This window comes from Lissotriton helveticus, chromosome 1_2 (assembly GCF_964261635.1).
Source record: "Lissotriton helveticus chromosome 1_2, aLisHel1.1, whole genome shotgun sequence".
Lineage (NCBI taxonomy): Eukaryota > Metazoa > Chordata > Amphibia > Caudata > Salamandridae > Lissotriton > Lissotriton helveticus.
In genome coordinates, this window is record NC_136058.1 from 169,266,271 (window position 1) to 169,289,317 (window position 23,047).

Consider the following 23,047-nt stretch of genomic DNA (forward strand, 5'->3'; position numbering starts at 1 on the left):
GGAGATGCCCCGCTCCTCTGGTCACCTGAGTGGTGGCCTCCTGACTTAGGCCCTGCCCCTTGTCCAAAGGAGACAGTGAAAAATCTTGGGGTCAAGCTGGATCGATCTTTGATACTTAAAGATCATGCTACCCAGGTAACAGGATCTTGTCTGAGGGTCATTGGACTATTGAGCAGGATATTTCCCTACTTAGCAGATAGCCACAGAAAAACCTTAGTACAGACATTGGTAATTAGCAGGCTTGATTACTGCAATGGGCTGCTCATTTCCGCCAATGAAGAACAGTTGGGCAGGCTACAAGTAGCTCAGAACACAGCTGCCAGGCTGATTCTAAATGTCCCAGCCAGATCTTCATCTCGCCCTTTGTTAAACAAGTTAGACTGACTACCCATTCGCCAGAGGGTGAAATTTAAGATTTGTTGCATTATTCATAAATGCCTGTTTGGAGTTGGCCCCAGATACCTATCCGAAATATTCAGACTCTATGAGCCAGGTCGCTCTTTGCGCTCTAAGAGTCAAGCTTTGCTCCAAGTACCTAGGATCAAAAAGGAGAGACAGGGAGGCCGAGCTCTATCTTATAAAGGCCCTATTCTTTGGAACTCCCTGCCCCTCACCATTAGGCTAAATTCCAGTTTGACTGCATTTAGGAAATGCCTAAAGACTCATTCTTTTCTGACCTGGTAGTCTTTCCAGTATTTCTGCCTGTGTATCCTTGTTTAGTTTAGCTTATGGTAAGAACGTAAGCGCGGAGATACCCCTTCGGGGGTCGAATTCCTGCGCTATATAAGAAACTAAATAAATAAATAAATAAATGTCTGCGACAAGGACCTTCTTTAATGTGCTGTTGTACGCACGTCGCTATGGGACACTAATTTCGGTGCTCACAAGGGCCCAGAATGGGGTGGTGGCACAGTAGGGTGTGCCACCGGCAAGACAGTAGTGGCAGCTCTCCTCCGGTGCCAATCACTTGCGAGGCAGGGCGAGCCGATATTCCTTTCTGTTTTGTCGCCCCTTTCGTTAATGGCGTTGCGCTGTCGAGGGATAAGTGAATGCCTGGGCCCATTGCCAACTTTTGCAAGCTCACCAATATGGGCTCCAGTCCATGGGGTATCAGCCCCCCTTGCTGTGGAGTCGCGTGTCTGCTGTGCCTCTGGTTGCCCTGTGTATTGACTCTGGGTCAGGCTGATCTGAGCGTTAAATCCCTATGTGGTATACTACTGTGTCGGTGGTCGCGTAAAGTGTGGGTGTTCCCAATTGCTTGTATGCCCGCATCAAGTCCCAGTTCTTGGCCCTCAGTGCGTGCAAACTGTGGTGTGTGCCTATAGAGGGCGGGCCGCTCCCCATCCCACATTGTCTCCGAGTCCGGGGGGACTCCACAGCAGGCTGCGACCTGGCCCAGTGTCAACCCCCCTATCGGAGGTTCGATCTGCTCCGCTGCAGTACTAAAAGGTCAATCTGAGTTAGGGACTCACCGCCGTGGGCTTCGGGTGTTCCGTACATGGGCAGACCGTGGTCTCTTCCTCTCGCCTGGTCCTGGTCTACTCCACCGCAGCGGTCTACGCAGATATTACTTTTGTGGTTTGTGGGTGGTGCTCCCACAATAGATGTTATCCAGGGGCCCAGGGGGAGCCTCCGATGGTCTCCACCCACCGGGTCAGGCCGCCGATCATCCAATGGCGCCGCCCAGAGTTTGAGGAGTATGGGCCGCCGGGCAGCGCTCCACCCACACCACCACGCAAGTCCTCGATGACCTCTCCCCATGCAGGCCTCAATCCTCCGGACCTTCAATTCTGCCTCCTCCATTCAGCTCCGGTGTCCACTACATCCAGATCGGATCCCTGACGTATTCTGATGCAGTAATTTCCTGCCGGGCTCATGGATATTTGTGGCAGATGGTCAAGGGAAAGGGAAAGTTACGGAGCTACTATAATCTGCTGCCATTTCGCTTTGCGGCTTATCCACGCCCCTTCCACCACGTTTTTAATAACTTTGGAACTGTTTGATCTAGAAATAAAAAAGAATTATGCTAAATTCTGCAGATTGTGCAGCAGATGGATTATTGATTATGTGGCAAACACAGCAAATCTATAATTATGTAAAAACAACTGATGCAGCACAATCACATAATTCCAAGGGCCCTAAGGTAGGCCCTAAAAAGTTCATAGGGCAGGATGCATTGTATTTAAAAAGCAGAATATATGTTTTTACGTTTTACATGTCCTAATAAAAATGTCGGTACTATAAGGTCTCTCTTTATCATTGGATCACATCGGATTACCTGATTACATTTAATAAGTGCTAAAGTTTGATTGGGAGCAGGCAGGAATTTCATGTGTTAGTCCAACTCCCAAAATGTTAATGAAATCCTCTTTAATTGTTAGTTCTGAAGATGTTACCTTTAGAAAGTCAGCTTTTCCTGTCTTAATGATTTGATGCCCACTGCAAGCGTCCTGGGCACATAACTGTGAATAGCTTAGTTGGTGTTTCTGTATTTCTCTCCTGTGGACCATCATGCCAGAATGGTTGGGGGGAGCTGTTCCCTGCTCCACTTACATTTCAAAGAGCTGCCTCCAACACACACACAATGGAACCCAGCACTATTCACCCTATACTTTTTGGAGCTGTGGCAGGGGAAGGGAAGTCATTTCCAGAACCAGATCTGGAGGTAGCCTAAAGGATTCCCACACATCAAAGGATGGTACCAGGTCTTAGTCCAGCAGGACCAGAGCACCATTTTGTGCTTTTTAGTGCTACTTTTACTTAAGAATTTGAAATCGCACAGCTCCAGTTTTACTGATCGGATTTTATTTGTTTTGGTGTCATTCTTTATTATTGTTTGTGTGCTGCATAAATACTTTATTAAACAAACAGTGCCTCTAAGTTAAGACTGATTGCTTTTGTGAAATGCTACCAGAGAGTCAAAAAGTATTCCCTAGAGTGAATTTCTGAGGTTAAAAAGGAATTATATCTCAAAAGTGTCTTATAATAGGACATGAGATGAATGATTGAAAGGTTTACACAAAGAGGACACACAAATAAAATACTCAAACAAACCTCAGATAGAGCAAATAAAATGAAGAAGGAAATACTACTATATCGAATTGGGAGTGGAAAGGTCACCTCCGGTAACATAGACACCAAACCTGTACTCTGTATCTCAACATCTAACACTTAGGACAAAGTAGTGAGAAGTCTGAAAAATTACTGGCATATTTATAACGTTTTTTGTCGTGGGTTTAGACTGGTTCAAAAGAATGTCAATTTTCTATGCATTATGCTGTCATCTATTCGTGTGAAATGTAATGTTGGTACTTTAAATTATTATTACATTCTAACACTAGATGATTCCATCAGAATATATCCTCACACTGGCCCACCTTTCTAACACTAGTGCGCATCTTTTAAGGCATTCCTCTTGTGCTGCATATCTCCATTCTCTCTGGAGCCTTTCCAATTGCCTTGTGCTGTCCCTGCCGCCGGTCACCTAAGTGACTACGCATACCGACGTCCTGACGGACACCTTTCACTCTTTATAACGGAGCTTTCCACTCGGATCCGGTTCCCCGCTCAAAGGTGAAACCACTGTCCGAGGTACCGTAAGCAACATTATTGATGTCTTGGAATCCATTTATAGCCGCATATCGAGACCCAGGGCAAGTCCTTTTAGACTGAAACTCTTGACTTAACTGGTAATTAACTATGCCGTGTGATGTTTTTTCCCTTGGGCCCCATCATCGAGGTGTCTGCTGCTGTGTATATTGCCGATCGCTGCCACAGTGTGTGTTTACCCGTCCGCTTCTTTGACTTAAGCAACTCTCTGGTATGCTCGTCGATTTTACAACGTATGTGTGATTAATTCCCTGCATTCCAGCCTCTTTCTTTAAGCGTTCCAATCTCATTCTCGTTTACAAATACCATATTAATGTTGTTTAATGCTTGGTTGCATAACCGTTTTGACCTATATACCGTTGTGAGATTATCGCTTTGCCGGCCGGGGGGGGGGGGCTCATGTAATGACTTAAAGACATTGCACTGGCACTGTGCCTTTTCACAGTCGGCCATGCCCAGTGACAGTTTTTTTCCAGTACACATTGCCAGTATAGGCTAAATGCGATAGCCCTTTGTTGTCGGGAGTACACTAATTAGTACACCTTCTGCCTAGGTACTCCGACAGGATTCACTGTCATGTATTTTTGTCATACACCTACGACAACAATAACAGACACTTCTCTCTCCCCTTAGATTTTTTGGATTTGTTCCCTCTACTGTGAGCTGAACTCGCCACAGTTCTTTTCCTCCTTGAATGTGACTCTGATTGTCTCGAATCTGCGGGTGGACATTGATCAACCACTCTTTCATCTCAGTAGTAAGTTACTCATTCATTTGTACACCTTATGACTATGACTCTCCAAGTCACATACCCTCCTCATGGATGCCTTTACCTCCTCAGGAACTCAATCGAAGCCCTACTTTCCCAGTGAATATGGCGGATTGGTCCTCCATTTTCCCTTTAAATGTAGGTATCTGTAGTAAATACTCCAGAGGCTCCAATGTACCACAGCACGTTTATTGTGCAGTTAAACAGCAAGACATCTTCATAAGGAGCTGGCCAGGCACAAACTGACTCAACCTAGAATCCCAGGAAGAGTTCAGAGCCACATACATTCTGGAACACAATGAGGTAAGGAAATCATGAAAACAAAGATAGGAATAATGTACAACACATCTTCTCTTGTTGAAAACAAAAGAACTATAATCCCTAAGAAATAGAAATACCTACGAGTAAATAGAAAGGACGGTATGAAGGGAAGGCATAAAATAGGGAACACTCCTCAGTTCATTAAACTACTGATCAATCGCAACAGTAATCATTTAGATACATAGGTGGTCTGCGAGACCGTGGACACCTTGAGGAATGCTAAAAGAAGTCATGAGCTGGAGAAAGAGCAGATTGGTTTGAAACTCCACTACTGGACTGGACATCAGGAGCATCACCACCACCATCCCTCCTACTTATCCCTCCCACAGAATTGGAAGAAGACGAATCATGAGAAGGAATGAACATGTAACCAGATGAATCACTACTATATTCATGTACAGGAACAGAACGAGAAATTTGAGAACTGGCAGTAGAACAAGCTTTCTGATACAGAGCCACCCTCCTTAAACTCCATTTCTCCCCATTGGAAAGCACCACATAATGAGGGTAAACCATCTTCACTGAAAAGGGACCTCTAAATTTAGATAAACCACCTGAAACCCTACCAGACTTCACTTTTACAAGATCACCCTTAGAAATCTTACTAGAAACTGACTTCGCCAATTTACTATAAGAGGGCGTATGTAAAGGTGAAGAAGAAGACCTAGACGCAAGAGCACTCCTTGCCAAGTCTGACTTAGAAATTAAATCTTTAAGCCAAGAGAGAGTCAATTTCGTGCTGGGAACTCTACCTCTCATAATTTCAAAGGGAGACTTGTTCTGAGAACCATGAAGAGTAGGGCAATAGGCATAAACCATTTCATGAACCATACCAGAAACAGAGGAACCCTTAGAAACAGCCATCTGGATGGTTCCCTTGACTAATCTATTTAAGCGCTCACAAAGTCCATTCCCTTGGGGATTGTAGAGGGACGTTCTGTGATGAGAAATACCAGAAACAGTTAGAAAAGAGCGCATGTCATGAGAAACTTACTGCGTTCCATTGTCGGTAATGATGACATTTGGAAAACCCTCCATGAAAAACAAAGACTGCAAATATCTTATAGTCGTATCGGTAGTGATATCCTTCAAAAATTCAACTGACAACCACTTTGAAAAACAATCCACTACAACAATACCAAACCTCTGAGACACAGGTAATTCATTCATTTGACCTATAAAGTCCAGACAAATAGTATGCCACGGGACCTCAGGAAATTTTAACTCCCCAACCTGAGACCCCACGGAAATTTTCAATCTTTTCTCTCCCACCTTACAAGTAGGACAATCCTCAACCCAGGAAGTAACTGATGAGTCCATACCGGGCCACCAAAAGTTCAACTTGAGCCTCTGCTGTGTCAACGTTTGTCCCAGATGTCCCTCATGCGCTAAAGCAATCAGCTTGGATCTCAAATCAGCAGGGGGAACAAATTTGTCTCCCCGCATTATGACATTATCCTCACACACAGATAACTCATCAATAATCTTTAAGAAAGGACGAACGATTCAGTGTCCTCTTCTGTCTCCTTGTGGGAGGCGTATAAAACTGTCATTCGGGGCCAAGCCCTCTCCTCGATTGGCAATGTTAAGAGGTGTAAGCGGGAAGAGGTTGTCCGTCTTGAGACTGAACTTACCATCCTTGAGGGAGAGTTGGACTCTGGAGCCTCCCCTGAGAAGCTGCACTTGTTAGACCTAAAACAGCACGAATATAGAGCACTTGTGACTGATGCTGCGAAAGAGATGGGTCGTGAACAGCAGGGGCGTCTGTATGATGTGGGAGATAAGGCTGGGAAGTTGCTTGCTTGGTTGGATAGGAGAGAATGCGGGAGTCGGGTTATCCCTGTCATAGTTGATGTGAATGGTGAAAGTATCACTGACCCTGCTGGGATCGTTGCGCGGTTCGCCGATTATTTTCGGGTAGTGTACTCCCCTGTGTCCGATCGACCAGAGCAGGACTCCCGCTTGCTTCTCCGCGATATCTCGCTGCCATGCTTGTCTGACCCGGAGCGGGACCTACTGGAAGCTCCGCTCACGGCTGATGAAATTGCGACCGCTATCCGATCGCTTCGCTCCGGGAAGGCCTCGGGCCCTAATGGACTCCCCATCGAGCTTTACAAGCTCCGTCCCGACGTACTGGCGCCGTATTTGCGATCGATGTTTTTGGAATCCCTAGAGAAAGGGTCTCTTCCTCCTGATCAAAGGCTGGCCTCCATAGTGGTTATCCATAAGGAGGGAAAGCCGCGTGACCGCTGCAAATCTTTCAGACCTATTTCCCTGATCAATGTTGAACCTAAGATCCTGGCCAAAGTTCTTGCTACTCGTTTGATATCTGTTATAGGAGATCTTGTTCACCCGGACCAATCCGGCTTTATACCACATCGCAATACGGCACTTAATCTTCGGCGCCTTCATGGAGTCCTGGCGCGAGCCGGGACTCTGCGGGAGTCGGCCATCTTGGCGTCCCTAGACGCCACTATGGCGTTTGATACGCTTGAGTGGCCTTATCTTTGGGCGGTCCTTTCTAAATTCGGTTTTGGGCCCGCCTTTATCCGTTGGGTGCAGCTGCTTTATGCTGGCCCTTTAGCCCAGGTAGTGGTGAATGGGCGTGTTTCAGCCTCCTTTGCGCTTGGTAGGGGTACGCGCCAGGGCTGTCCTCTGTCCCCACTTCTGTTTGCTCTTGCCTTAGAGCCATTGGCGGCTTGGTTGAGATGGGAACCATCCTTGAAGGGTATTAGATGGTCTCCGGAATTTGAAGACCATATATCTCTGTACGCGGATGATGTACTCTTATACCTTACGTCGCCCCGGAAGTCGTTGATCGTCCTTTTCGACGTTTTGACTTCTTTCAGTAAAAATTCCGGTCTAGTCATCAATTGGTCAAAATCTTGCGTTTATGTTCTTTCCGGTGATGCTCCCCTCTTGCCACGTGGATGTCCTATCTCGGTGGTGCTCGAGGGATTCAAATATCTGGGAATCTTTGTTACCCTAGACCCTACGCTTCGTTATGAGCGCAATTTGTTGCCCCCTCTCCGACGTCTTCGGGCGGATATAGAAACGTGGAACAGACTCCCTCTCTCTCCCCTGGGTCGAGCGGCGTTGTTTAAGATGATGTCGCTCCCCCGATTTCTCTATGCGCTTCAAAACACGCTTGAAGTAGTACCAGCTGGGTATTTCCGGGAGATTGAATGTCTACAGCGACAATTGATATGGGGGGGCCGTTCTCGTATTGCCCTTTCGAAGCTCACGCTCCCTTGGTATGATGGCGGCATCGCACTCCTGGACATCCATCGCTATTATTGGGCCTCTCAGTTAGGGGCCATCAACCACGGCACCTATGCTCATTCACTAAACCCGGCCTTTGCGATGGATAAATGGCTGCTGCCCGGCGGCGATTACAACAGGGCTTTATACGCGACGTCAGCCGGTAGATCTCTTACGGGTCCCACTAAAACAGCGGTGCAGGTGTGGTATCGGGCTACGGCGGCCACGGGATGGGCTGACAGACCGACCCGGGCTACTCCACTCTATGCCTCGGATAAACTTGGCTCCCTTTGGCAATCGAAGGGATTCGATCGGTGGGACATGATAGGGATCAGCAGGGTCGATGATATGTGGATCAAGGGTAGGATCAAAACTTTTGAGGAATTGAAAGTTGAATATGGATTGAATGATAGGGAATCCTTTCGGTATGCGCAAGTCCGGCACGCAATCTTGTCTGTTTTTCCCCGAGGCTCGGACGTGCCGGAAGCATCCCCGCTTGAAGATAGGATACTAGACGGGCATGTCCCTGATAGCACTATCTCGCTCATTTATAAAAAACTGATTAATACTAGGATTGACTTGTTGGAAGGCCTCCGAGGGTTGTGGACCAGTGATGGTCTGGAGCTCGATGATGAAGACTGGCAGGCCGCGATCTCTTCCCCGAAAGAGGTGGCTATCCCGGCACGCCTTCGGTTTGTCCAACTCAAAATTCTGCATAGGGTGTATGTGACTGGCCCGCGTCTGGTGCGAATGGGATTCTCGACGGATGGATTGTGCAGGCGTGGCTGCGGCAGGGTGGCCACGTTTCTCCATATGATTTGGGAATGTCCGGCTGTGCTGAGCTATTGGAATCGCGTGCATGCGGTAATGAGTGAGGTTACGGGTGTACGGCTGATGCCTGAAGCGCGGAGGTGCGACCTTGGGTAACATGATCGCCAAGCGTGACATTGCCCAGCTATGGGGCGCCCAGATGCCTCCGACAGTCCTAGTGTGGAAACAAAACATGGATTGGTGCATGTTTCGAGAAAAAACGGTTTATGTTTCCCGTGGCACACCTGGCAAATGGGGGAAAATCTGGACTCAGTGGAACACATACCGTGGTGATATATGTGCTCCCCCCATATCGGAATGTGATATTGACTTGTCTTCCTCCCAACCTGATGTTTCCTCCGCAGGATTATAGATGTTTTGTATACTTCTGTTCTCCTTTCCCCCCCCTCCCCCCGATTTACTGGTAGCAACGATATCTGATTTACGTTTGTACCCCCCCCCGTGAGCCGAATGGTGACACAATTCTATTGTAATGCCTTGCCATGTTTTGTTTTTCTGTTTTCTTGTTTTTATTTTCAATAAAAAGTTTCAAAAAAAAAAAAAAAAGAAAGGACGAACGGAAACATGAACACAACTTTCCCTCCGTGAACCCAATTTGATTAGTTGAATAACTTCTTGCAAAACACAATCCTTAGACATAGCTTCTAAACAATCCATACGTGAAAAAGAACTCGCACCAAGAGAAATAATATCATTAATCCAAGCAATATTTTCTTCAGCACTCTCAAGACTGAACGTCTCACTAGACTGAGACTTAGTCGGTATAGCCAACCTAGACAAACAATCAGCCTGAAAGTTTTTCCAACCCTGTATGTGGGATATATCGAAGTGATACTCTTGGAGCTTGGAAGCCAACCTTGGGGAACTACAAGCTGCACCACCAGGGGAAAGTATCCTAATGAGTGGCTTATGATCGGTCTTAAGATTGAAATGTGTACCCCACAAATAGGTGCGAAAATGGTGTGCGCCCCAGGCGGCGGCTAAAGCCTCTTTCTAGATAACCGAGTAATTCTGTTCGCATTGAGAAAGAGTGCGGGAAGCAAAAGCAATGGGCCTCTCGCCATCCCCATGTGTCTGCATAAGAACAGCGCCAAGACCACAAGCACTCGCATCAACCAACAAAGTAGAGACTTTCTTAGTATCAAAAGGTGCCAGGACCTTTGCACTGCAAATGGCATCCTTGATGTTGTTAAAACAAATCTCCAGTTCATGTCCCCATACAAACTTACAGCCTTTTTTTAGCAAGGCTCTGAAAGGTAAAGTTTTCTCTGAAAATTTCTCTACAAATTTAGAATAATATTCAATCAATCCCATGAAAGAACGTAACTGGTCCTTGTCAGCAGGACAAGGAGCAGAACGTATAGCGTCCAAGAGATCTCTTTTTGGTTTTACCCCACTAGCGGATATCTCATGGCCCAGATATTCAATGTCCTGAACGAGAAAGAAACACTTCTCCTTTCGTAAGGGAAGTCCAGTGTCCCAAATTCTATGCAGAACATTCTTCAGAACATGATTGTGTTCAGCAACGGATTCACCAAAAACGAAGATGTCGTCCTGGAAGAACACCACATTTTTCAACCCCTTGAAAATCTCAATGACTAACCTTTGGAACACACTCGCCGCTGATATCAAACCAAAGGGAAGATGAGTGAATTGGAAGATTCCCTCCGGAGTGATAAAGGCGGTGAGATGTTTCGAAGACTCGTGAAGCTTGACCTGATGATAGGCACTCTTCAGGTCTAGCTTTGAGAAGTATTTCCCTCCCTGAAGAGTAGACACCATCTCTGAGATATTAGGTAAGGGGAAGGTGTCTGCAACAACGCACTTATTCAAAGCCCTGAGGTCCACACAGAACCTAAGTTTGCCATCAGCTTTTTTAGAAATAACCACAGGGGAAACCCAGGCTGATGCTTCTTTTGGTTCGATGACTCCAGACTGAAGCATTTCCTCAATCAACACACTCACATCCTCACGGATAGAAATGGGAATCCTTCTGACATGGTGTTGTATAGGTAAGCTATTCTTCTTGAGCTTGATGAGGTGAGAGTAACCTCTCAGCTCACCAAGTTCAGCTTTGAACACCGAACCAAACTCATCAAGAATGGATTCGATAGTGTCATCATCCACTACCATGATCTGATTCTTGGCTCTTGGATTGATTACTATGTACAAATCATACTGTGAATCCAACCAAGGATGGGAGGACCATCAATAGAAACGTACACTTTCCCCCAAGTAGATCTCTTCCCAAAACAGATATCGGATTCAAAGAAGCCAAGAATTTCTATCTTCTGGCCATTGAAACCCTTAGGTGAGATGTCACTCTCGTTTAAGGTCAGCCCTTCCCAGAAGGTGTCAAAAATAAATTTGGGAATGATGGTATGACGTGAACCTGTGTCTACCATCAATGACACTTCATGAGAGTCAATCTTGAAAACAGCCTTTGGTCTGTTCTGTCTAGGATCCTCGCCAACCACATGGATTTCATCCACCACTAAAAGTCTCTCAGCTTCACCTTCACATAGGTAGTCCTCAACAGTAGCAACCCTTTGCTTAGGTTTTGCCTTGCACATTTTTGAGAAGTGTCCCATTCTGCCACACTTGAGACACTCCTAGTTCGCAGCAAAACAAAATTTTGCATCCGAAGAATGACTACTGCTTACACATCTATTTCATGGTTTGTTGGTAGCAAAGCCTTTCTTTTGTGCAAACTTCGATTTATATTTTACTACAGCAATATTGTCACCTCCGCAATGTTCACATTCAGCAAGACTTTTCCTATCAGAAACCACCGATACTTCCTGTTGTGGGCTCACTTTGTGGGAATCAAGGGCCTTCATACATTTGCTAGATTCCTCAATGACCTTTGCTAAGTCAATGGCATCCTTCAGCGAAGGATTCTTTGCCGCCCATAGTCTCTCCTGAATTTTCTTATTAGAACACTGTACTATAAGCTGATCCCTTATGAGTTTGTCGGTCATGACATCGAATTTACATTTAATAGACAACTCTCTGAGTCGAGCTACAAAATCATCTATGGACTCAGACTCCTTTTGTCGCTGAGTGTAAAATTTATAATGGTTCATGACTAGATTCTCCTCCTTCGAGAATCTAACCTCCAACCTTGCCACAGCTTCCTTGAACTCATCGTCCATATCCTGCCCATTAGCTCTTAAAGCTATAGGTAAAAATCTGAAAACTCTCTGCCCTTCTTTGCCAAGCGTGCTCAAAAGGATGGCTTTTTTTCTTTTTGCTGAAAATTCTTGACCATCTAGTGCTTCGAGGTAGTTGTCGAACATAATATACCAATCTTCCCAAGGTATCTCTGGTGTACCAGGTTCAGGCAAAAATTGTGGTGGTAAGGTAACCAGGATTTGTTGTGTCATATTTATTAATTTTAATTAACTTTAGTCAAAGAAAAAACAATTGTAAATGTCAATTTGGAAGAAGGTACAATTAACTATTAGCTCATAAGTACAAGTTATTTTTTTGATATACCTCCAGTTATATAGCGTACAAGGGAAGATATTGTTTTGAAATATTGTTTGAAACTTGCAGATAGAGAAATTTCCGGCTTTACGATCGGAAGACTTCTACTCGAACAGCAGTCCACGATAAAAAACTGAAAATGCGGTTTTAAAGATGTAAACACACGTTAAAATGGCAGCCACTTCAGTTCGAGGCTTGGGACGCATGAAGGTGAGGCGTGGAACGCAAAAATGCTTAGCGCGAAGACATTAAGGTTTACGCGCATGCGTGTATTGCTTGAAGCGTATTTCCGGGGATTTTCACTAGTGCGGTGACGTCAGACACAGCGCGCCTAGCAACAACAACGGTTGTAGATGCGCTCGCACTAGAGCCGATGGGTTACTTACAGTTCCTGAAATTCGTCCCAAAATTAGTACACGCTGGCAGAGGGCAATCGGAGAGGCTGCACACGCTGGATTTGTTTCCTTTTTGAAGATTTTCGTCCGTTGTCAGGTTAGCACAATTCTTCTTAACGACCCAAATTTTTTAAGGACCGCCGGAGGCCACCGGAAGTATCCCTGACCAGCTACAAATCGTCGACAAAATTGTAGTAAATACTCCAGAGGCTCCAATGTACCACAGCAGGTTTATTGTGCAGTTAAATAGCAAGATATCTTCATAAGGAGCTGGCCAGGCACCAACTGGCTCAACCTAGAATCCCAGGAAGAGTTCAGAGCCACATACATTCCAGAACACAATGAGGTAAGGAAATCATGAAAACAAAGATAGGAATAATGTACAACAGTATCCCTACCTCTCTTCCTCTTTAGTAGCACACACATATTTGTAAATATTCCCCTCACACACTGTTTGTCATCCACAGTTGCTCACTAAGGGCCCGATGTAGGTAGCCATTACCGGTCGGTAACAGCCGAATTCGGCCGTTACCGACCGGTAAATGGGTCATTGAGATATAGGGGACCTTTTTTACAGAATTGGTAAATTTACCGAATCGGTAAATTTACCGATTCTGTAAAATACCGAATCAGTAAATTTACCAATTCGGTAAATCTCACATGTAGGTGGCACTGCAAACAGTGCCACAGGCCTTTAGGAGTCGGTATTTTACCACCCAATCCAATTGGGTGGTAAAATACCGAATCCAGGTGTGCATGCACATCTGTGCATGCACACCTGTGCCATGTGGCACACAGACATGCCCTAAGGGCATGTCTGTGTGTCACATGGCACACATGCCTGTAATTGGGGTGCCAGAGGGTGTCAAAGTGACACCCCCTGCACCCTTGCAAAATTCGGTATTTACCGATTTGGTAAATACCGATTCGGTAATGCCCATTGATTCCTATGGGCTTCAATGCCCATAAGAATCAATGGGCATTACCGATTCGGTATTTACAGAATCGGTCGGTATTTACCGATTCTGTAAATTCCTTCTGATTCGGTAATTATAAAAATAAAATTACCTACATCTGCCCTCCTCTTTTTTACCACTTCTTAAATACCGATTCGGTATGATTCGGTATTTAAGAAGTGGTAAAAAAGATTTACCTACATCGGGCCCATAGTCTTGAAGAAGACCCCACCGCAAGGACCACAACTATCCTGAATCTAGGGGTCGAAACGTTGACTACACTCCAATATACAAACTCTAGGGACACAGTGTATAATCAATTTTTGGTTCCATTTGAGTTATGTATTAGATTGGGAACAGTTTTATTTTTCATAGGAATGTACATAGAAATTTAAATTGACGTACCTATGTCACCCTTGCCTTTCCATGTCCCCCCTTTCCCACACTTGAACACTCGTTTTTCCATTCCTTCCTTTCCTGATCACCAAGAGCACTGTGAATATTATTGCACCTTTGTCTAATTATGCAGATACAGATGCATATCAATGGAATACCATGAATTGTTGTGTTCCAGATAGTGTTTGATAATACAAATTTGAATCGTGGGTATTAACCACACCTCAACGTTTGTTGTCCTTTTTTCTTTGTGCTACTATGATTTTTGTTTAGATTTATTGCTCTACTGCCAAGACCACATTTTTTGTAACTGCATGTAACTGACCCTGGTCAGGTAGTATATTTGGGTCTAACCCCTTTAAACATAACACTCTCAGAGCAAGTGCATACTTGCGAGGTTTTTTTGTCCTTCCAGAACCTTTTGGTCTTATTATGTCAGAGAGGGAAACACTGTCCTATACCGAAGAGTATATCAATAGCCTTATACAAAGGAACCCACATCCACCTTTCTATCATCCAGCACCCCCAACATAGACTTTTCTCTCAACGAGAACATCAACAAACTAGAACGGCTTGAAAAAAAGTTGATACGTACCAGATTACATGGACACCTACTGACGAAATATCTTCAGAAAAACATAATCTCATCAGGTCTACAGGTGCGCAACGAACCTGCAATCTTCGTAGATCATCCCAAGTTTAAAGAGGGCTTTAGCTATGTAGGCAATAACTGTTCTCGCCATTGGATGGTGTTGGGTATTTAGACAGCACTAGAGCAGGTTTGTAAATTGATGAAAGAGATTGAAGAATTGCGTTTGGAAATAAGCGGGACTCCGCATTGACAAACGCCAAAGACCTTCTTGAGAAGTTGGACAAAACCATTAGGATTTTGAAACCATTACCCAGACAAAGAAACTTGACAAATTAGCCAAAGACGTTCGTTTTTATGATAAAAAAGCAACGTACCCGTACCTCCACGAGGATTACTACAAACAAGACACCCAAGGCCGTTTCTCCAACAGAGGAAGAGGAGGCTACAGGGGATACAGACGTCCAACTACTTTCTCTGATTCCTCGTGCAGTACTGGAAGTGATAACGAGCAGGCGGGACCCAGCACTGGATACCAACAACAGGAACCATGGTACCAACCTCAAGGACAATACAATCAAGTGTTTCCTTTTTTAGAAGATACCCAGTGGAGACCACCCAGGGGCAGAGGGCGCGCTTGGAACAGAGCACCGAGGCGCTGACAGACTCAACAGACATGGGATATGGCTCAATTTCAAAGACAGAACGCAAAACAAGTCCGCTTCCAGTTAGAGAACCACAGGGAGATAAGCACCAGATGGAAAACATACAGGTGGTAGCCCCTAAACAGAGTCCCGTCATCAAACTTTCCAACCACCCATTGACTGATGATGAAGCCAAAGTGTTATCCAAAGGACTATCATCCGTTCCTACCTCTTTTCCCAACCGGTTCAATGTGAAAGCTGAGCTCCATAGATTTTTCCGTAAGGTGCGCCTTCGAACTTCTACAGGGATTCCCCCTCTCAACTACCTACATCTACCACAGGCCTGAGACCACCATCTACATATATGCCACCGAGCCACATGATGTCACACAAAATCTTGACATTTGAAAGTGTTGTTGCAAGGGACATTATGAAAGCCTGCCTAAGCAAATCCTATGTCATACAGAACATTTCCAAAGGAGAAAGAACAGCCCTCCATACACTTAAGGATAATAAAACAATCGTGATTAAACCTGCCGACAAGGGGGGCGTCATCGTCATTCAAAATACCAGAGACTACAAGGATGAGATATATTCCCGGTTGAATGACGGTGTGAGTTATATATCTGTCCCAAGAAATCCCACGAAGGACATCAGGAGACTCATACACACCGTAACCACGGAGAGAAGAGACGCTGGGTTCCTATCTGAGCACGAGTATAACTACTTTAACAACACTCAATCATGCACCCCTACGATCTACACACTACCGAAGGTGCACTAGAGTTTGGTGAAACCACCGGGAAGACCTATTATTTCTGGTTGTGGCTCCCTACTTGAGCCTTTATGCAAGTATGTGGATTTTTTCGTTAAACCCCTTGCAGAAGGAACCACCACCTATCTCTGGGATACAATGGAAGTGATGAACATGGTAGATGGTTTAGAATTCAATCCAGACACCCAAATACTGGCAACCCTTGACATTAAATCATTGTATACAAGTAACCCACAAAGACATGCTCTTGAGATCATCGGTGAAGCCTTGGAGAGACGACCGCAACCCTCCTATGTACCCACTGACTTCATAGTGAAACTGATTGAAGTTGCAATGATGCACAACTTTTTCATCTTCCAAAACAATTACCATATTCAAACCAAATGCGTGGCAATGGGGGCAGCCTTCGCCCCAGATCTAGCCATAATGTACATGAGCAGTTTTGAGGAACAATATGTCATATCGGACAGGAACCCCTACAAACTTAACATCAGTAAGTGGCGCAGGTACATTGATGATATTCTGCTTGTCTGGTCAGGTGACGAAGAGGGTTTAAAGGATTTTTTCGAATGGTTAAACACTTGTTCAGAGGACATCAAGTTCACAATAACTTGGGACAGAAACACCATTGACTTCCTTGACATCTCTTTAAAGGCATTTGAGGGTTGCCTACATACCACATTATATAGGAAACCGGGCGAAAGAAATTCCCTACTGAGGTATACGAGCCATCATGATAGAAGCTTAAGAGACAACCTGCCATTCGGGCAATTTCTTCGCATCCGAAGGAACTATTCGTGGAAAGATGACTATTTCAGGGAATCTGATGATCTGATTACCCGTCTGCTTGAGAGAGGATACTCCAAGAGGCTTGTCAACCGTGCCAGAAAAAGAGCATGGCACCAAAACCGTGAGACACTACTATCACCCAAGACGTCACGACAAAATAACAAGAGAATGATTTGTGTCACCTCTTTTTGTACACACAGTAACATCTTCAAAAAAATCATTAATGGTCATTGGAAACTTATATCCGATGAACTAGGAATTTCTGAACCACCCATGCATGCTTTAGTAAAAGCAAAGAGCGTACGTGATCATGTGGTACGCTCCCTCCACGAATGCCCACCGAATCCCACGATACAATCAATGTGGAACCTTCCAAATGTAACAGGACATTTCTAGTGCTCACATTGTAAGGCATGTAAAATGACAATAGAGACTAAGAAATTCTCGTAAGGAACCATGATATTGAAATAAAAACCCACAGTAACTGCAATACTAAGAGTGTCATCTATGCCATCATATGCCTGTGTGATTTACTCTATGTAAGGAAGACACAGCAGATGGTTGAAACTAGAATCCTCCAACATTGCAGCCGTATCCAATGTAACACACCAGGAGCCCCACTGGTGGAACATTTTACACAACATTCTCATACCCCTGAATCTATGAAATGGGTTGTCTTGGAGAAAGTCTCACTGGGACCAAGTGGCGGAGACATAGGCTCACTTCTGAACATTAGGGAATGTAAAATGATCTATCTACTGGACACTGTCAACAATGGACTTAATGAGTTGGAAGGTACCAACACACAAATGGCTAGTTTATTAAGAGAATGAGCCATTATGACTTTTTCTCCGCACACAGTAGTCCTGAACTAATGGGTATTCGCATATGAATAATACATATGTAATGTGTAACAACTCTGATAGGTATGTCTATGTTTAACTATGGTAATGTGATTTTGGGACCAATATCAGTTGAGATAAATGGGCTTTTGCGATGTCTATATTAACAACTGCCCACGTATGAACATAGTTCTATCCGTTTTTTTGTCGTGGGTTTAGACTGGTTCAAAAGAATGTCAATTTTCTATGCATTATGCTGTCATCTATTCATGTGATATGTAATGTTGGTACTTTAAATTATTATTACATTCTAACACTAGATGATTCCATCAGAATATATCCTCACACTGGCCCACCTTTCTAACACTAGTACGCATCTTTTAAGGCATTCCTCTCGTGCTGCATATCTCCATTCTCTCTGGAGCCTTTCCAATTGCTTTGTGCTGTCCCTGCCGTCCGGTCACCTACGTGACTAACCATACCGACATCCTCGCGGACGCCTTTCACTCTTTATAACGGAGCTTTCCACTCGGATCTGGTTCCCCGCTCTGAGGTGAAACCACCGTCCGAGGTAAGCAACATTATTGATGTCTTGGAATCCGTTCATAGCCGCATATTGAGACCCAGGGCAAGTCCTTTTAGGCTGACACTCTTGACTTCACTGGTAATTAACTATGCCGTGTGATGTTTTTCCCCTTGGGCCCCATCATTGAGTTTTCTGCTGCTGTGTATAGTGCGGATCACTGCCACAGTGTGTGTTTACCCGTCCGCTTCTTTAACGTACGCAACCCTCTGGTATGTCCACCGATTTTACAACGTATGTGTGATTAATTCCCTGCATCTCAGCCTCTTTCTTTAAGCGTTCCGATCTCATTCTCGTTTACAAATACCATGTTAATGTTGTTTAATGCTTGGTTGCATAACCGTTTTGACCTATATACCGTTGTGAGATTATCGCTTTGCGATCTCAGGTTTCTTGGAAAACAAGACCGGGGGGATCATGTAATGACTTAAAGACATTGCACTGGCACTGTGCCATTTCACAGTCGGTCATGCCCAGTGACAGTTTTTTTCCAGTACACATTGCCTGTATAGGCTAAATGCCATAGCCCTTTGTTGTCAGGAGTACACTAATTAGTACACCTTCTGCCTAGGTACTCCGACAGGATTCACTGTCATGTATTTTTGTCATACAACTACGACAATAATAACAGACACTTCTTTCTCCCCTTAGATTTTTTGGATTTGTTCCTCTACTGTGAGCTGAACTCGCCACAGTTCTTTTCCTCCTTGAATGTGACTCTGATTGCCTCGAATCTGCGGGTGGACATTGATCAACCACTCTTTCATCTCAGTAGTAAGTTACTCATTCATTGGGACTCCTTATGACTATGATTCTCCTAGTCACATACCCTCCTCATGGATGCCTTTCCCTCCTCAGGAACTCAATCGAAGCCCTACTTTCCCAGTGAATATGGCGGATTGGTCCTCCATTTTCCCTTTAAATGTAGGTATCCATACCTCTCTTCCTCTTTAGTAGCACACACATATTTGTAAATATTCCCCTCACACACCGTTTGTCATCCACAGGTGCTCACAGTCCTGAAGAAGACCCCACCGCAAGGACCACAACTATCCTTAATTTAGGGGTCGAAACTTCGACTACACTCCAATATACATACTCTACGGACACAGTGTATAATCAATTTTTGGTTCCATTTGAGTTATGTATTTTATTGGGAACAGTTTTATTTTTCATGGGAATATACATAGAAATTTATATTGATGTACCTATGTCACCCTCGCCTTTCCATGACCCCCCTTTCCCACACTTGAACACTAGTTTTTCCAATCCTTCCTTTCCTGATCACCAAGAGCACTGTGAATATTATTACACCTTTGTCTAATTATGCAGATACAGATGCATATCAATGGAATACCATGAATTGTTGTGTTCCAGATAGTGTTTGATAATACAAATTTGAATGGTGGGTATTAACCACACCTCAACATATGTTGTCCTTTTTTCTTTGTGCTACTATGATTTATGTTTAGATTTATTGCTCTACTGCCAAGACCACATTTTTTGTAACAGCATATTTATAACAGCAACACATGTCTGGGAGGAAAGATGGGAACTATCCCCTCAAATTAGTGCACATCCATCTAACAACGACATCCCATATGTGGTTAAATCTCACCTCTGAGTTCTTTCCATGTGGCCATTGCAAGCATGTACTTTCAGCTCCACTCTTAAAAATAATAATCTTCTTGCAACCCAAGTGAGACGGGCAGTAAACAAATAAATTACTTGTAAAAAAGCGTATATTGTGTATGTGATTTCATGAACATGCTGCAAATAGTACATTGAAAGTACAGTCTTCCAGTCCATAAACATAAACATTAGCAAATCTTAGCAGAGGAATTCAGACAAAATATACAAATTTTAATATTGACCTACAGAAATATTGTGTTGGATATTCGTCGTACAGAAATATCATCGGCAAGAATATTGTTGACAAGAATATCTATGTTAAACATATAGAAAGTGTAAATATCAATAAAAAAATGATAAAAGAAGTTAAAAATATTGTTGTTAATAATATTGAGTTTTTATTATTTGTATATATTTTACTATATATTTTAAATTGTTTATGTTAGAAATAGTTGGTGTAAATATTGTTAATATTGTTTTATATAGTTTGGGGATTTTCAGTAGTTTTTAAATGTAATTTAATTTTGTTATCATTTGTAGTATTGTAGCAGGTTGTAAGGTATAGGGTTAGTAATTCAATTATAATTAATTTGTAGCATTTTTAATTATATTAAATATTTAATTCATAATTATTTGAGTTAGCTGTAAAAGGATTTTTTTTAAAGTTAAGTTTCAGGTGTAGATTTTGAGTTTTGAAGGTGTATGGGGAGGGAAGTAAATGAATTATTATTAAATAATACATATTTATAATTATAATTATTTATTTAATTGATCAATACTTATGTACATGGTGTAATAAATCGAATATTACTTATTAAGTACTATATCAAGTAATATAATTGATGATTACTGTTCATTTATAATTATTTAATTGATAAATTAATTAAGTAAATTGTGTAATTAAGACAATGTTTAAGTTATATATTAGGGGTCGATTCCGATTCGGGGAAAAAATCGTCCGTACGATTCTTTTACGGAGCCGTCTCCGTACGAATGGTGAACATGCCGTACGAACCGACGAGTACGATCCGGAACGGGGGATGAGGACGCGATTCGTACGGTCCAAGTCAGGTCAGGGCAATTCGTACAGAAAAGCACACATTCACATACACACCGTAAGGTGCGTACACCCCATGATCGCAGGGGTACGATGCGTACCCCTGCGATCATGGGGTGTACGCACCGTACCCCGCGATCGCAGGGTGTACGCACCGTACACCCAGCGAACATAGGGTATGGTGCGTACACCCTGCGATTGCTAGGTATAGTGCGTACACCCCATGAACGCAGGGGTACGCACCGTACCACTGCGATCATGGGGTGTACGCACCGTACCCGGGGGGGGGGCGTTCCGTGCCTGTTTCGGGGCGAACTCTGCTTTTGCGGCTGTTTTCAGCTCCCGTAGAAAAAGGGTCGTTCAGTGCATACCCGACACGAATCGTACTTGCTGGGTCGTAAAAACCAGCCGCGAACCGTACAGATGTCGCGTACAGCGGGTTCCGAGGGAGAATCGTACGGGGATTTGATTCGTACGGTCTCTGTACAATTCGCACGGAGTCCAGCTCCTGGTACGAATCGTACTTCGTCGTACATACGGGGGACCTTGCAGGGTACGATTCTTACGGGAAAAACAATCAGAACGGCTATTTGGAGCGGTTTTTCCCGAATCGGAATCGACCCCTAGGTGTAGGTTTTTGCATTTGTAAGGGTATAGTGTGGGAAGCTCATTAAATACAATTTATTAGCTAAATATTTTTATCAATTGTTTAATTGACAACTAATTATGTAAATTATATATTAGGTATGGATTGTTGTTTTTGTAAGGATAAAGGATGGGAAGGTAATTACAGATACTTAATTTAATATCAGTTCATTATTATTCATATTTTAACTGTTAATAATTATGTAAAATGTATAAATATTAATATTTAAAAAATACATTTAAGATGTGTGTTGTGTAGTTTGTAGAGGTATAGCTAAGAACTTTAATTAAGTAATAACACATTTAAAAATAGTTAATATTTTTTATTTATTATGTTATTTATTAGTGTATGTGTTAATAGTGTTGTGCATTTTAATTGTAAGTAACAATGTATTTTTTGGTTGTTATTGTTTTGAGATTTTAGGAGCTGATTACGATGGCGGTCAGATTTTTGTTTGACCGCCATTCTATCGGAGGTGGGACCACCCAACAGGATGTCGGCGGACCACCAATGAAATTAAAATGCGACCACCTTGAAGGCGGTTGCAATGTCTATGTTTTGTATTGGGGTGGGTGCTGTGTGCTGCAGCACACACTGCAGTGCAAAACATTGACATGAAACATATCCCTGCAATATGTGACAGGCACCATGCGGTGCCGGCAACATGGTGCAGGGATATGTACACCCAAGATCAAGGACCAGGGAGGATGGGAAGCTGCTACTGGTACACAATGTAGTGGATTTTATAGTATCCAACATCAAAACATTCCTCAAGGGGCAGGCTCTCGGGCTCAGCTGACAGCTTATACTATAATATTCACTACACTTTAGAATCTTGCCCCATAAGGTTTTGCTGGGCCTTTGGTTGGCATTGTATTTTTGCCCATAACTTTGCTTGGGGTGGTCCTTGGAGGATGGGGCCACCACCAAACCGTTCAGCATTATATGCTCTGTGTGTTCAAGGCATCTGCTTGCCCTCCACTAGGCTTTCAATGCATCTGCTTGCCCACCCCTAGGTTAAGGGTGACACCAAATCATCACCTCTCTCATTGCCTTACATTTTTCTAAGTTCACTTTTGTGAATTGGTTATATGCTTTTTTAGCATGTAAAAGTCAAGATGTTTTATCAAAGGGTTGTGGGTGCAATAGCTAACTCCGTTACATGGCGGAGTGTGTTTTCAATGTCATGCGTAGTTAACAAACCTCTGTTAACGGAGCGTAGTTCATTGCCCATGGTTACATACAGCACAGCACAACATTTTTGTGATGTACTTGAGGGAGAATAGAAGGTAGTGATTTTTTCTTAGTTAGCTAATGTTCCAAAAATCCAAGAGTGGATGATAGAGCACTTACACTGAGTCGCTTAGACTCAATATATATCATTGAGTCAGGATGAAATGTACCTAAAGACATGAATGTTTTTTGAATAATTATATGTATCTATATTGTGAGCTGAATATGAA

The 23,047-nt window shown here is 43.5% G+C and overlaps 1 long non-coding RNA gene across 4 annotated transcripts in view; it reads left to right on the forward strand.

Annotated features, from left to right (window-relative positions):
* The first annotated feature begins 3,482 nt into the window (after positions 1 to 3,482).
* Positions 3,483 to 23,047, forward strand: part of LOC144807812 (uncharacterized) — a 176,216-nt gene continuing 156,651 nt past the window's right edge. The window contains exons 1-2 of one of the 4 annotated variants that reach the window (XR_013606452.1): positions 3,488 to 3,591; positions 12,350 to 12,490. This is a non-coding gene — a long non-coding RNA (uncharacterized LOC144807812). Of the gene's footprint in view, positions 3,690 to 12,349; positions 12,491 to 23,047 lie in introns of all 4 variants that reach the window. The other 3 variants (XR_013606454.1, XR_013606451.1, XR_013606453.1) reach the window with 3 other exon arrangements.